The sequence below is a fragment of the Mirounga angustirostris genome, unplaced genomic scaffold, assembly GCF_029215605.1.
Source record: "Mirounga angustirostris isolate CCGP_5_RB_7025 unplaced genomic scaffold, mMirAng1.0.hap1 SCAF_4, whole genome shotgun sequence".
Taxonomy (NCBI): Eukaryota; Metazoa; Chordata; class Mammalia; order Carnivora; family Phocidae; genus Mirounga; species Mirounga angustirostris.
This window is the reverse complement of record NW_026991712.1, coordinates 35,884,145-35,899,685: the sequence shown is the minus strand read 5'-3', so window position 1 is coordinate 35,899,685 and position 15,541 is coordinate 35,884,145.

Here is a 15,541-nt window from a genome sequence, read left to right as displayed (position 1 = left end):
TCCCAATGATGACTTGATTTCAGTCGATCCTCATGAGCATCACCCTCTGGAGGAATGAAGTGACGTCACCGCTGCTCCCCAGTATGTCTTTCTGTCAGGGAGGATTGTGCTTCGTTGTCCCCTTGAAATAAGGTTTGGCCACTTAACTTGCTTTGGCCAATGAAATGTGAGTGAAAGGGACACATTTCGCTTTTGCATGGGAGCATGCAAACTGTCTTCTCTTCCAACAGTGATCTTGGAAGCGCGTGTTGATACAGAGGTGCCTTAAGACCAAAGCGCCCTGGAAAAATGAACGACCCCATGGAGAACAGCTGCCCTGGAAGATGACTATACCCACAATAGACTTTTTTGCATGAGTAAGAAATAAACTTCAGTGGTATTAAGCAACTGAGATTTGGGGGGCCTTATTACTGCAACATAAAATAAACTTGGATCACTATGACATAAAATAAACTTGGATCACTATGACATGGTGGAAATGACCCAAATGCCAGTTCTTGTGACAGCCCTTGGATGCTCTGGCCTTTTCCACCTCCTGTCTCTTGGAAGCTAGCCGCCATGTAAGAAATGCAGCCTCCCCCGAGACCACCATGCTATGGGAATGTCAGCCACGTGCACAGGCCCTGGAGGACAAGATACTGCCTGAGAAGAGAGGGGCCACGAAGCACTAGATGTGCCAGACATTCACGCAAAAGGCCCTTTTGGTAGTGGGTCCCCCAGTTGCTCCAGATGACACTGTGTAGAGCAGAGATAAACCATTCAGCCAAGCCCTCCACAGATTCCTCACCTTCAAAATCAGGAGCAAAATAAATGGTTGTTCTAAACCATTCAATGTCAGGACATTTTGTTTCCTAGCTGTACGCCACCAAAATACTGAATAATAAATATTTCACAGTGACCAACAGCTCTTCTGTGAATTGCCCTGTATTTAGCATCTAAGTCATGCTGCAGGCTTCTATAGGCTATGAGTTCCAAATCAGATCAGCATCGATGTCAAAGTACAGTAGCTCGGAGCCCCCAGCCCCTTGACTGCAGCCCTATAGACCCTGCCATCATCCTTTCTCTGCTCTGTTCTCCCAGTTACTTCAAGGAGCCCCTCTGTGCCCTCAAACCAGTGTGTATTAGTCGCCATGGGGTACTCAGTGTTACTTCTCCTCTGCTCCAAATACCACGCACTCCTGTCTACTGCCCAACATGCCACCAAAAACTGTCTCACCACCGCTGCTGCCCACTGGTCTTGTCACAGGTGCTGTCCCTGGGTGTCATCTCTCCAGTGGCCGCTACACAATGCACAGCCCCCCACCCGCTCCTCTCCTCTACCACGCACAAAACCAGCAGCTCTGGGGCAGCTAGTGGGTGCAAAGGAGCCATCGGAAGGAATGCTGTGATCCTTCTCCCAGCTGCCTCGCCAAGAGGCCCTGTTTGAACAATTCACAAGCATCTTGAAAAAAAAATAAGCAACAAACAAACGAAACCTCTATGTGTTGCTACACACAAACCCTTTTTAAGCATGGTGGACAACTAAAAGAATTCTTAAATACACCTTTCACCTTTAGCATCTCAGCCTGTGCTGGACAGCAAGACAGAGATGCAGGAAACTGTAAAATCTGGAAGGTATCCACGCCCGATGACAGGAAGCAGCCTCGGAGAAAAGAGGAGAAAAAGAAAATGAACACCGAAGGCAGAGGGGCAGGGAGAAGGAGTGAATGGGGAAGGCATCCAGCCTGGAGCAGGATTCTCCAGCACTCAGGGGCAAGGCTGTAAGTGCCCGCTAAATAATGAATGGAACCAGTCAGCTCCCCAGGGAATCCCTGGAGCCTCTATTTCTGAGATTGTTGAATTATTGATGGAAAATATGTGATGTTCTGGCCCGAGCTGACAGCTGGAAGACAAGCCGCTGCAATTTAAATTGATTCTGCCCCCAATAAAATGGAGGCCACTGTCTGATTTTCAGAGCTGCTCAAGGTCCCCATGGGCAGAGCGGGTGAGGGGGTCCAGGTTTTCCAAGGGTCCATGACTCTCCCTCAGGTCTGGAAGCAGCAGGAGACCTTGGCCAGAATGATGGGCTTACCCAGTGCTGTTTCTCACTTATGTGTGAGTCCCTGGGGACCCCCGATACTTCCTTCACGTCTCTGAGCACTTCTCAACAGCTCCATGCCCTGCTCAGATCTGCTCCATCTGGCTGACTTCCGGTTGCAGCTGGGGCTTGGGTAACAAAGCACCCCAACCTCGTTGGCTCCAACAACAGAGCTCTACTGTCTCAATTCGGGAGGCTGGAAATCTGAGACTGAGGTGTTAGTAGGGCTGGTTCCCTCTGAGGGAGGCTCTGTTCCAGGCCTTTCTCCTTGACACTAACGGTTTGTTGGCAATCTTTGGTATTTCTTTTTTTTTTTTTAAAGATTTTATTTATTTATTTGACAGAGAGAGAGACAGCGAGAGAGGGAACACAAGCAGGGGGAGTGGGAGAGGGAGAAGCAGGCTTCCCGCGGAGCAGGGAGCCCGATGCGGGGCTCGATCCCAGGACCCTGGGACCATGACCTGAGCCGAAGGCGGACGCTTAACCGACTGAGCCACCCAGGCGCCCCAATCTTTGGTATTTCTTGACATGTACATGTATCGTCCCAATCTGCATCTTCATCTTCACATGGCACTCTCCCTGAGTGTGGGTCTATCTCCATGTCCAAATTGCCCCTTCTCGTAAGAACACGGTCATGTTGGACTAGGGCCCACTCCAGTGACCTCATCTTAACTTGGTCAAGTGTTTGATGATCCTGTTTTCAAATAATTATCCAAATAAGAGTCCAGAAGATTCTATTCATTTTGCAATTGATATCAAATCAACACATTGTACACCTTAACTTTACACAATGTTGTATGTCAATTATATCTCAATAAAGCTGGGGGAGAAGAGGAAGAAAAAAAAAAGACCCTATCACAAAATAAGGTCACATTTGCAGGTACTGGGGGTTAGGACTTCAACATCTTTTGTGGGGGACACAATTCAGTCTATAACCAAGCCCTTTATACCAGACCAGGCTTCCTTTTCTCTGCACTGCCTCCTGGCCTCCACCGATGTAGAAGACTCTGCGTTCTACCTATCTCTGGAACTTTCTTCCCTCGCCTATAAAACACATGCCCTGAACTAGGGATCTCTAAGCTCTTCAGCACTAAGAATCAGGACAGGCAGGCAGAAATCAGGCAGGAAGTATGTGCTATGTAGGATGATATCTATTTTCCCATGAGACAGGTTCTTGGGTATAAACTTAGGGTCCAGCACACTGCCTGGAGTATGAAAGGTGCTCAACAGGTATTTGCCAGCTAAATAGAAGGATCAATGAATTACTGAATGTCATGGAAATGCAATGTTTTCATAAGTTCCATTGTCTTTACCTGATCTGAGACAAGCTTAAGGAATAGGATTTCCTACAGGCTAGTTGACTAGCCTGTCACAGCTGTAGCACTGGGGGGCCTGAGAGCAGGGACCCCGGCAAGGAGACCGAGGCTGAAGGCTCTTCTCAAACAAGCTTTGTCTTCCTGCTTCTCAGAAACTCTTTTCCAGCTACTGCTCACTTGTTCTCGCGTGGACACACCCACTCTCTCTGGCATTGACTCAGCACGGGAAACTCTAGCATGTAGCCATGGCCCCATCCCAGGAAGATCTCCCAATAAAGGGGAAAAACATGGGAAGTGAGGAAAACGCCGGGGCATGGCGTCACTGCGCCTGTTTGCAGGGGGCAGAATTCAAAAGAATGAAAAAAAAAATCCCTCAGTGATGAAAAAAAAAAGTGAGATTTCTTTCTCTCTCTACAATTTCTCCTTGTTGTCCTTCTCCCATCTTCTAGAAGTAGCTCCCCCTTGCCCTTGCCCAGGAATAGAGAAATGAGAAGGTGGAATAAGTACAGGGAAGATAGAGGCAGAGGGAAAGGAATGGCCTAGAGAATGATTAACAGAGTTCTGGGGAGTTTTTCCTCTTTACCAGAAAAGGGAGGAAATTATGATGTACTGGCATTTCCGCAAAAGAGAACTGGAACATTCTAGGCTCTCCCTGCCCCACAAAGCCCTTGCATAACTACCTTTCAGACCCTTTGCCTTTCAGAATGGCTTCACCCTGGGTCCCCGGACCTCCCTCCTGGTCGGATAACTGCCTCGGGAGCTGGTCAGGAATAGGGTACAGCTTCATTCGGGGAGCAGGTATTGAGGTCACGGGGCAGTGCGGTGCTGGGGATTAGGGAGGCCAAGATGGGAAGGCAGGGTCTCTGCCTGCCCGCACAGGCTGTAACACAGGAGCTGAGACTTGGAGGATAAAGAGGGGTTCACCAAGTAGAAAAACAAGGAGGACCTTCCGCCAAAGGGAACGGCATGTGCGAAGGAGCCCTGAATGTTCTGTCAGCCAGAAGCAGTTAAGTATTGCTGGACTGCTCGGCTCAAGGTGGGAAGGAGCAGGAAATGAGGCCAGGCTGAGAGCCTCAAGTAACAGGATACAGAAAAGGGAGTCGGTGAGGTTTGTAATCCACGGAGAGCACTCCTCAAGATGATGCAACCGGGAAGAGAAGGAGTCCCTAGAGTTTGAAAGTTTGTGTCTCCCCCACCCCACCCCACCTGCAAATTCATATGTTGAATCCTAATGCCCAATGTGATGGTATTAGGAGGTCCTTAGGGAATGAGGGTGGAGCCCTCATGAATGGGATTACTGCAAAAGAGACCCCACAGAGCTCTCTCGTCCCTTCCACCAAGTAAAGACACATGGAGAAGTCTACAACCTGGAAGAGGGCCCTCACCTGATCATGCCGGCACCTTGATCTAGGACTTCCAGCTTCCAGAACCGTGAGAAATAAATTTCTGCTGTTTATAAGCGACCCTGCATATGGTATTTTATCATAGCAACCCAGTTGGACTAAGACAGGAGCCAAGAAGAGAATGCAGATCTAGAAGCAGCACCGTGAGGTGAAGGTCGGGGGTTGGCAGTACCTGGCCACTGGACAAGTTCCTTGATCTCTCTGGGTCTCTCCTTTGAAATGGGCATAATGGCATCTGCACTTCATGGCGTTGTGATGATGAGAAATCGTGCAGGTGCCTGGCGGGGAGGAGGCCCCCCGTGCCCAAAAGCCATGAGTAGCTGTGCAGCCGAGACCTACTTAGTCCCGCTGCGGTCGTGCAAATTCAACTATCTCTGCTCCGCATCCCTGCCCCCACCAAAAAAAAAAGTGCAAGAGGAAAAAAGGATTTCATTTTACTTATTGTGGTGTTGTAAGGATGGCCACCAACTCTCTGACACTCCTCCCATAGGTAGGTGGGTTCCGGGTCCCCTCCCCGGAGTTCAGGCAGGCTCTGTATAGCCACACAACGGAACAGTATTCGGCCTCAAAGGGGTGAAGCACTGACAGATGCTCCCTGTGGCTAAACCTTGAAAATCCCATGCAAAGTGAGAGAAGCCAGACATAAAGGGTCTCGTGTTCTCTGATTCCATGGACATGTAATATCCAGAACAGGCAAATCCACAAAGACGGAAGGCGGGTCGGTGGCTGCCAGGGGCTGGAGGGAGAGGGAAATGGAGAAAACTGCTTGATGGATCTGGGACTTCCTTTTGGGGTGATGAAAATGTTGTGGACCTCCACAGAGGTGGTATTTGTACATCACTGTAAGTATACTAAAAGCCACTGAGGTGTTCACTGTAAACACGGATCTGTTTGTTTAAAAATAATTAATCTTATGTTATGTGAATTTCACATCAATAGAAAAAATAAATGTAGTTGCTTTTGTGGAGCATGACAAAGTATTTATCACAATCTGGGGATCTTTTTTCCCCTCATACAGGGCTTCCAAAAACATTTTGCATTTGTCAAAAATGACACATGACGCATGACTGAGTGCAGAATATGAGAATAAGCCATTTTGACAAATTCAGTAGCTTTCTAAGTTTTACCAAAATGCTAAAATGATTTTTATCATATTAATTATTGGGATGTACGCAGAATATTGATTGGGATGTACCCAGTAGTTTTAAGTATCTTATATGTAGAAAAAAAAATCCCCTAAATGTGAACACTTGGAATTTGGGGATTCCACCTAAAATCCTGCAGAGAACTGTTCTCTTATTAGGAGCATATGGATTAAAGGAGAACATTTTGAGGAACAGACATCCCACACACTAACATTCTTGGGGGGAAAGTGGTGAATGGGAGCAGGGAAGGAGTGAAGTTTGCTCCTGGAGCTTGCGTGTTGCATTCAGCATTCTCAGCAGTGCGAAGACATGATGCATTGGGCGGGAGTCACCAGGAATGCTTTGGCAATGAGCTGGGTGCGTTGAGGGGGAATTCGGGGAATGGGGACACCGTGCAGTTCTGAGGCCTGACTCTCATGGTTTTGTGAGGGGTTACAGGCCCAGGAGAGCACCAGGGAGACAAATGCTGGTGCAAAGCTTTGAGAGGACAGGGCTGCCCTAATTCCAGAGAGCCGATGTCCTTTAAAACCTTGCCCTAGATTCACTGATCAGTCCCTAGAGCATAGGTTAGGGCTCTTGGAGGTGGGACTAAAAGCTTTCTTCGAGGATTGCCTTGGTATTTTGGGGATCACACAACCTATTTCATAAAGGTGGAGGTAAATGCAAATATACAGGCTATGGGTACAGGAATACCCCGATTCAGGGTCAGGGGACCTGACTTACAGTCCTAGTTATGTCACCAACTGTGCAGTGTCAACCAAGTCACTGAACTTCTCTGCTGCCCACTTCCGTCAAGCGAGGGATGGCCACAGAAGTCTTCACCAGCCACCAATGTCACATCTGTGTCGTTCTAAGAAACACACAGTGAGGTGGTTTGGGTCATCTATAAGCTAGAAGCCTGGGGATGAGCATGTTTTATAAACTATAAAGAGTACGCAAAGATAAGGAACTTTTATTGGAGCTTGAAAACACAGGTACATTTAGTTCTCTCAGTCAACAATCACGTATGAGGCAACAGATCTTCAGTGAGCTCCGTGCTGGGTGCTGAGGATACAAGGAAAAGAGGATAAACCCCTCCTTGGAGGAGTCTGGAACTGAGAGAGCGTGACAGCCAAGTGCCGCGACAGCCGGGGGCCATGTTGGGGTTGCACTTGTGCAGAGCTGGGGGGTGGGGGGTAGTCATTCAGTCTGAGTCCCAAAGGAAAAAAATCCAGCCAAGGCTCTTTTGGCTTCAAGCAATAGACATCTCTTCAAACTAGTTAAAGTGAAAAAGAAGCTTTTACAGCAAGGATTGAGGAATGTCATGGAACCCTAGCTCAGGAAATGAGTTACATAGCCCTGGGTTATTGAACTGGAACAGGACACTGGCAAGACTAGAGGCCCAGTGGCTCCCAACCCCCTCTTTCCCCTCCTTCCCCTCCTCTCTCTCTCTCTCTCATTTCTCATTCCCTCTGTGTCTCTTCCTTTTTCTCTGTAGATCAGCTTCTTCTGCCTGCTCATCAGCTTGGAAATGACCCCAAAATGGCTGTCACAGGCTTCAAACCTAGAATCCAGATACACTTCTAATACCATTTTTTTTTGTTTTGCTTTTTCTTTGTGTGTTTCATCCCTCCCTGGCCACAACTTACACAGAATTAGTTCAGACGCTAGAAAGAAACAGCGATCTGATTGACCCAGCCGAATTCTTGCATCCAGGACACTGAAGTCACGAGCCAGACGGTGGCTAGCTGTTCGGGGCTCAGGGGACCACCTCCAGTCCCATCGGCGGAGCCATACAGTCTTTGGGGCTCCCTCTTCCAAGGGCCATGGGCCAGGCAAGTTCCCCGGGAGTGTTGGGTTGGTTTGCTGTGTAATCTGGCGGAGGAGGGACAAGAAGAGAGGTGGAAAGGGAAGGAGGGCAAACCTGGCCAGGAAGCAGCACGTGGGAAAGCCTGGAGGTGGGACGTTCCTGGCGGCTGGAGGCTCCCGGAGAGGCTCGGTGAGGGCCGCCTTCGTCCCCAGCTGCTGTCTGCACTAACCACGCATCGGACCCCCGGTGGGCCGGGGGCACCAGCCAGTCAGAACGGGCGACAGCTGTGAACAGCGGGGATGGCAGAAATGCCTGCCTTGATGAGAACACCTCCCCGTGTGTGCATGTGGAGGGAAGGCTGCGCCCCCCCCAGCCTTGCGGGGCCTCACCTCCTCCGCTACCGGACGCACTGCCCCGAGAGGGGGACCAAGCGTTGGCTCGCTGGGGCTCCGCCAGGGCTGCGTGTCACCCCCGGGTCACCCGTGGAACGCGCAGGGCAGCCGCCCCTTCCGGGGGCTTCCTGGGTCTTACTTAGGGCGCTCGGTGTGCCTGAGGAAGTTGAGAAGCCGCTCTTCCCTGTCTCAGCCTTTCGGGGAAGTAAGAGAAGGAGGAGGCTGAGAGCCGGAGGCCCGCTGGAGGCTGCGGGGAGCTCTGCGCCAGGAAGCGCTACAAGCGTGGGAAGTTTCTTGAAAAGGCTTCTCAGCCTCTAGCGAGTCGCCGCCGTTCTGTGCGGACAGATGACTCACTGGGGCTCCTCTCTGCCTCCGTGGGGGAAGCCAGTTTATCTGCGGCTTTGTGGACGGGGGTGGGGGCGAAGGGACCGGCGACTGGTACTGACCGAGCATTTCCTCTGTTGCAGACACTGCGAGCTGCCGCCGAGACATCGTCGTATTCAATCACCCCGAATGCCCGGTGACGGCTCTGTCCCGACGCTCGGGCTCCGCAGCCCGCATCCGGACCCACTACACGAACTTGCCCATTCTTAACATCCCCAGAGCCCACCTAATGCATAGGAAGATCTGGGGACTGTCAGAAAAAAAAAACATCCAACGCTTGGAAATAAGGCAGATGAGATGCACGTCTGCCTTCAATCCTTCAGTATAAGAGCAGGTCAAAGACCAGCTGAGGACCGGCCATGGAGCTCCTAAAATGTGGCTGGTCTGAATGGAGATGTGCTGTTTAGTGAAAAATCTACATCAGATTTCAAAGACTTAGTTGGAAAAAAAAAACCTGTAACATATTTGATGATAATTTTGTGTTGATTACATGTGGAAGTGATAATATTTTGAAGGTATTGGGTGAAATAAGATACATTATTAAAATTCATTTCACCTGTGGCTTTTTTATTTCTTTTTTAAAACGTGGCTACTAGAAAATCTAGTTACAGTGTGGTTTGCATTATATCTCTACTGGAAACCTTGGTCCAGTGCAATGTAGTGCATCTCATTGTTTCCTATTGATCAGAAGTCCCAGACTTAGTGTGAGGTCACTTGCTAATTTGTATATTTTTGTCCAGTAGAGATGCAGGTAATTTCTGTTGACTAGAACAGAAAACCCCTAAGATTTACGGCCTGTTGGACATTAACCAGTTTTATATCTAACCAAGCAAATGCATCCTAATATTTTATTGTTAATTTGTCTATAAATAGTTTAGCTTTTCGTATGTCCTTTGTGCTGGTCATAATACCTTATTAGTTCCTTCATTATTAATGAGCCTTCAAAAATTCTTGATACATGTTCATTTCATATTTGTCTGAGATTTGTGATTATCTTTTAGAACAGCACTGATAGAAACAGAATGCAAACTGCATGTGTAATTTAGAATTTTCTAGCAGTCACATTAAAAAGTAAAATTAATCTTAAAAGTGTGTGTTATCTAACTCGAAATGCCCCAAAGATGATCATTTCTACATGTAATCAAGATTAAAACATGATCAATGAAATACTTTATGTTCTTTTTGCATCCTTCAAAAATCTAGCATGTCTCCGTTCGGACCAGCTACATTTCAAGTTCTTAGTAGTCGCACGTGGTGAGTGGCCTGCTACCATACTAACCAGGGTGAGTTGTGACTCTCTCCTTAGAAGTAAAAGAATATGGCCAACAAATAAAGGCAGCTCTGGACATCTAGGATTCGTGTGTGAGCTGGAAGGCAGCTGTCTCTGCAAAGACAACATAGGTCCAGGGGGAGTGAGAATGTACCTGGAACTATATTCCAGTCCTCAGGAAATCCTTATCTCACCTTCGGATACTTTCTTCCGTTCTGCCCCCCAACTGCATGGCCTTGAGCCGGTCACCTCCATTCTCTGGTTCTGTTTCCTCATTTGTAAAATGAAGGGGTTGAACTTGAAGATCCCTGAGGTCCCTTCTGGCATCCTTGTGAATATTCTCTGAATGTGCTTGGGTAGCACATTCTGCAGAAGGATGCTCTTGGAAGTTTTCAGGTACTTTTGAGAGTCTCCTTCCTATTGTTGGGTTTGCGTTCCACAATCTCTACAATACGTGGTGCTGAGAGGCTGGAAACCGGATCGGGAGCTGCCTGCTCAACCAAGAAGGGGCTGCTCCCTTTGGGCAGGTGGGGAGATAAGAGTTACGACATGTAGGACTGGAGGCTTGCAAGCCGCCGATGATCTTCCTCCGTGGCCTAAAAGTGTATTTTGTGGGGCGGGGTGGATCCCTTGCTTCGTGGAGTTCTGTAGTTAATCTTAAGCAATAGAAGATAAAGGAAGTTAATTCCCTTCTGAGGATCCTCAAGAGAGTGTGCAGGAAATTAGAAGTGAGGGTATACCAAAGAAGAAAGAGAAACTGCATACTGATTGCTCCTTTAAGGAGGTGTGACTAAGTCTTGACTTCTGCAGGTAAAAGTCACTGAAGCCTTAGGTTAAGACAAGGGATTAGTCTGTGGATGTTCCTTTTAAATAAATCGATGAGGGGAAACCAAACTGGATATGCCTTCCCCAACCTAACAAAATGTATGTCCCGTGGGGACCCCCCAATGAAATAAGAGAGAGACGCGGAAGACAGAGGCCGGCCACGCCAGATTGGGAGGTGGCAGGTCTAATAAGCGAGGGAACTTACTTACAAGGCTTGTCTTGGGCGGCGGCAAGATGAGTAGATCTCCGCACCAGCCGGCCAAATCGTAAACATTTATATAGAGGCCTTAACTGGGTTGAGTCCGGGATATCTGTGGGTGTTCTCACCATCATAGCACTATCTCCAGGCTATGTCCGTGCAGCAGCCTCTGGGAGTGGGAAAGGCAAAAGAAGACCACATTGCAAGGGCACGGGAGGGGGTGAGGAGCCTCTGATGGCCAGGGTCCCGCCCCCGGGGTCAACCAGAGGCTGGGTCCTCTCCAAGACCCCTCACAAGAACAAGGGCAGTAGAAAATCAGTGGCATGATTTCTGAGATGCTAGGGAGGTCTCCCCCACTGCCTGAAATCCCACCATCGGGGGTGCATTCAGAACTCCTTTGTGTCTGGAAGGTTAGTCTAATTTTAGGAGCTCTCTATCACAGTGCATGTAAATCTGGGGGCGCGGGCATCCTCTGGCTTCTCAGTTTGTGCATGGAAGCTGAGGGCAGCGGAAGCAGCTCATGCCTCATGGCCCCATAGGAAGGAACCCCAGCAAGCAGTGCCTGAAATACACGCTGTCCTTCTCCCCCGACGCTCCACAACAAGCTCCCTGGAGCTGGAGGATATTCATCATCCCTGTTGGAAAATCCAGGGCCCTACGCATCTTCTGGGGCTCCCGCCTGCCTCTCCATGCCTACTGCCTGCCCTTGGCTTCCATGCATGAACCTTGGTTTCCACAGACATGCCTCCCACATTCCCCTCCCCGATTGTCCCTTCATGCATTCCCCTTCACCTGGCCTGCTCTCCCCCTCCAAACGCAGGCTCCAGCTCTGCTTGGCCAGCCGGGACGTCGGATTCGGAGCAAGCAGGTTAATTCATCTAAACAGTTTTTTCAGTGTCAAGACGGGGAAACTATTATCAGCCCCATTAACCTCATAAGGTGGTAATGAGAATTTCCCGATTGTAAAAATGGTTTAAGATTTCAAAATGCCACACAAGTGTAAAGGATTACTGTAATAGTGATGTTAAAGGGCCAGCAAACAGGCACGTAAGGTAATCCTGAATTTTTAAAGTCTGCTGTGATGTCTTAGAAGGAATTTGATTTGTGGGATTGCTAACTCTGTGAAAGTGTGCCTGTGTAAAAGGTGTCACATCACTTTCTCATGAGGCAGGTGTGTTAAATGTGAGAAGGAGAGAAGAGCCTTCTGTACTTTTTCCCTGTTCCGTTTTTAGTATGAAAATCTAGTAACAGTTCCTCTGGACTTCGGCAGATAAATCCACAGTAGATCGTTTTTTTCTTTCTTCCAGGCTAAGAGTCTTTGATGGGGAAAACATTGTATTCTGCAGTTCTAGAGAGATGACATGAATAAGCAATGACTTTTTTCTCTTTTTTTTTTATGTCTTCAGCTTGTACACCTGAAGGACAACAGCGGCTGAAAACAGCCCCCCAGCCCTATCTGTGGAATCCCAGCTTCTTACAAATCCCCTTCCTCTTCTGGGAGGATGTCTGATTCCAAAGCCCATGGTTAGAATCCTTTTAACAGATGAGGAAACTGAGCTCATTAGCAAGAAAGTTGTCACTTGGGCAAACTCACAAGCAACCAGTGGAAGGTGGGCTGAGGCCTGATCTCCCCAGTGGCCCAGGACGAATGCTCAACACCAGATAATAGATTCTTTTCAAAGGCTGTTTTATTCACTTATAATTTATACACATGGGAGCTTAAAAGAATGATACCTGGGTCCTACCCCAGATACTGGTAAGTAGAAGGTCTTGAGTAATACTGGGGTGATTCTAATGGGCAGCCAAGTTTAGGAACCACTGTTCTAGAGTTTTTATTCCTTACAACTCTACGACTCATTGTCAGTGTGGGAACAGATGGATATTGCTTCTCCCCACACCTGAGACTGCTTTTTCCAAATCAGGGCTGGCAAATTTCCACTGGGTCTACTATCTTCTTCCCTCTGTCACACACACACACACACACACACACACACACACACACACACACGGGCCCTAGAAGTTTCATTTGTATCACTGCTGTCACCAGGTAAATGTGGCTCTGGTCCCAGCCTGACCAGGTCACACCTAGAGACGAGCTCTACATTTTCAAAGACTAAGTCACAACAGAATCCTGAGACCACAAACGAGCATCAGAACTATGGCAAATACTCAATAGATACAACACTCCAGTTGTAAGTCAAAAGGAGCAAAACAGATCCCAGTGGAGGTCAGGGAGCAGAAAAGGCCACAATTCCATGCCTCCATGTGAACAAGAGCAGGGCCCACCAATCCCGAGGATGGACACTTACAATAAAATTGACCTTGGACTAGAAGCCAAGGGCATTTATCACTAAAGTCCTTTCCAAATCAACCAAGAACTCAAAGGGATACTACTGTTATCAATATCCCTATGACATTTTTTTAATATTAAAAACCAAGTAGCTGTTAAAATACAAAACAAACTTGATTCTGGAAATAAGGTCTTGGGAACTGGATCTTCAGTTGCTTGTGATTGCTATGTCTCCTTAGTCTCCTTAATCTGGAACGATTTCTCAGTTTTGACTCTCATGACCAATTGATTTGTAGAATGTCCCCGTTTTGTTTTATCCTGATGTCTTCCCATTAGTTTCCGGTTATGCACTTTTTCCAGGAATCCTACTGAAGTGATGTCAGGTCCTTAGGGCATTGCAAAAGGAGGCACATGATATCTCTTTGTCCCATTACTGATGCTACTAAAGAAAAATAGCTTCTCAAGAAAATGGAGGACACATTCAACATTTTCATTGGTTTAAAACCAACCTGAGTTGCATTCTGCACTGCAGAAATTTCTAGTCTTGCCCCTCGCCGACTGGAAACACGTCCACATTCTCTGCCTCCACAAACCTTGAGAGAGCAGGCCATTCCTAATGCAGTTACCTCTCCCCACTCTGCCGTTGGCAAAGCCAGCTAGACACCATCCTTTGACTGGAGAATGCCCAATGAGCCTAACTATTGTCACTATGTGCCACATGGATTAGATTCTGGAATAATCTGTGAAGTATCCCCATTGGAACACCGTCCCCTCCTTCACTGAGCAGTCAGGTAATGGTGCAGAGGAATGCTCAGCACTCCAAAGCTTTCTCCAAATTCTTCCATTTCCAAAGTTTTTGGCTCAACTCTGACCCCTTATTAAGTTCTCCAAGAATGGACTAAGGTCTCTAAAAAGACTTTCTGGGAAAGAAAGAAAGACAAATCCTGGGAAAGAAAAAAATAAAGAACCAACAACCATATATTTTATCTAGTACTATTTAAGGATTATAGATTCCGTACCTTCAACTCTCGTCAGTAGACTTTTCCTACAGAAACCAGTTAAACTTTTGAAGAATCCCAGAGGAGTAGGAGAAAAAATAGTGAAAATCTTGCCTTGGCTATTCAGGGGTGTGACAGATGCCTCAGGGATTCAGGACTGAATGCAGTGCATTTCCTCTAAAGGTTGAGAAGTGCGGAACCTTCAGACAGTCTGAATTCACTGAAGTGGTATGGCTGGTAGAAGAAAAAATTCTTCAGGCCCGACAGAGACAGGCTATGTGTTACCAAAAGTTCTTACAGACTTCCTTGCTCCTTCATTTTGGAGACCTGGACTTTTCACTAGTTGCAGTGTTTCCTCATAATGTCTTCCCAGCTGTCCTTCCTCTGACTAAATCTCCAGTTCTTGCTCCCTGCTCCTCCAGAGTCAAACAGAAAGGACAGCAGGACAATTTTAGGGTGTAACGACTAGGACAGCAATTAACCATCTTGTGTGCTGGTTCATCAAACTTGGTGATTACTTTTCATATTTTCTCTGCTAATCTTATTACCATCAAGCAAGCCTTTGACTACTGAATTTACTGGCCCACTGTACTGTTCCGCTTTAGTTCTTTTCCTTTGTGGCCTCTAGTGCCTAGAGCTGGATTAAACATAATCCTTGTTTTATCCCTATTCTTGAATGGATTGCTTTCTAATGAGTATTTGTGAACTCACCATCCCATTCCCACGATGGTCACATTACCTAGTAACATATATTTACCGATGTCCTTCTGTCCTAGCCTGTCTCCCTGCTTCTCCATAGGTAAACTCTATTCTAAATTTTCTCAGGAATATCCATGGTAGAGGAAAGAAAAGTTTTATCATGTATATGTATGCTTAAGCAAGACATTTTGTTCATTTTTATAAGGATATCATACTGTATTATGTTTTTCACTAAATATTATTAAAATCATGTTACCAACTAACTGGGTAATAGTTTCATTTTCATAAATGAAGATTATGTCGTTGGGTAAAATAACTCTATCCGTTCTTTCAATGGACATTTGGATTGTCTCATTTTTTTTTGCTTAAATAGTGCAGCTGTGAATTTCCTGGTGTGCAATTCAAGTGTTCCAGGAGATACACCCAGGAGAGAAATGCTCAACTGTAGGGATGTGAATGTCAACTTTGAGATAATGCCAAATTATTTTCCAAAGGGATGTAATAAACTCCCATCAGTACTGGGAGGTCTCAAACCACATCATCTCCAACATTTGGTATGACCAGACTTCCAAATTACATTATGTGGGGGTAAAATGGTGGTATCTCATTGTGGTCCTGGTTTGCATTCCCCTGGTTAAACCTCTCTTCATATATCTACTGGTCATGTATTTCCTCCTCCACAAAAATGCCTGTTCAAAACCTTTGCCCACTTTCCTATTGTTTATATATGTATACCAATTTTTTACGTTATATG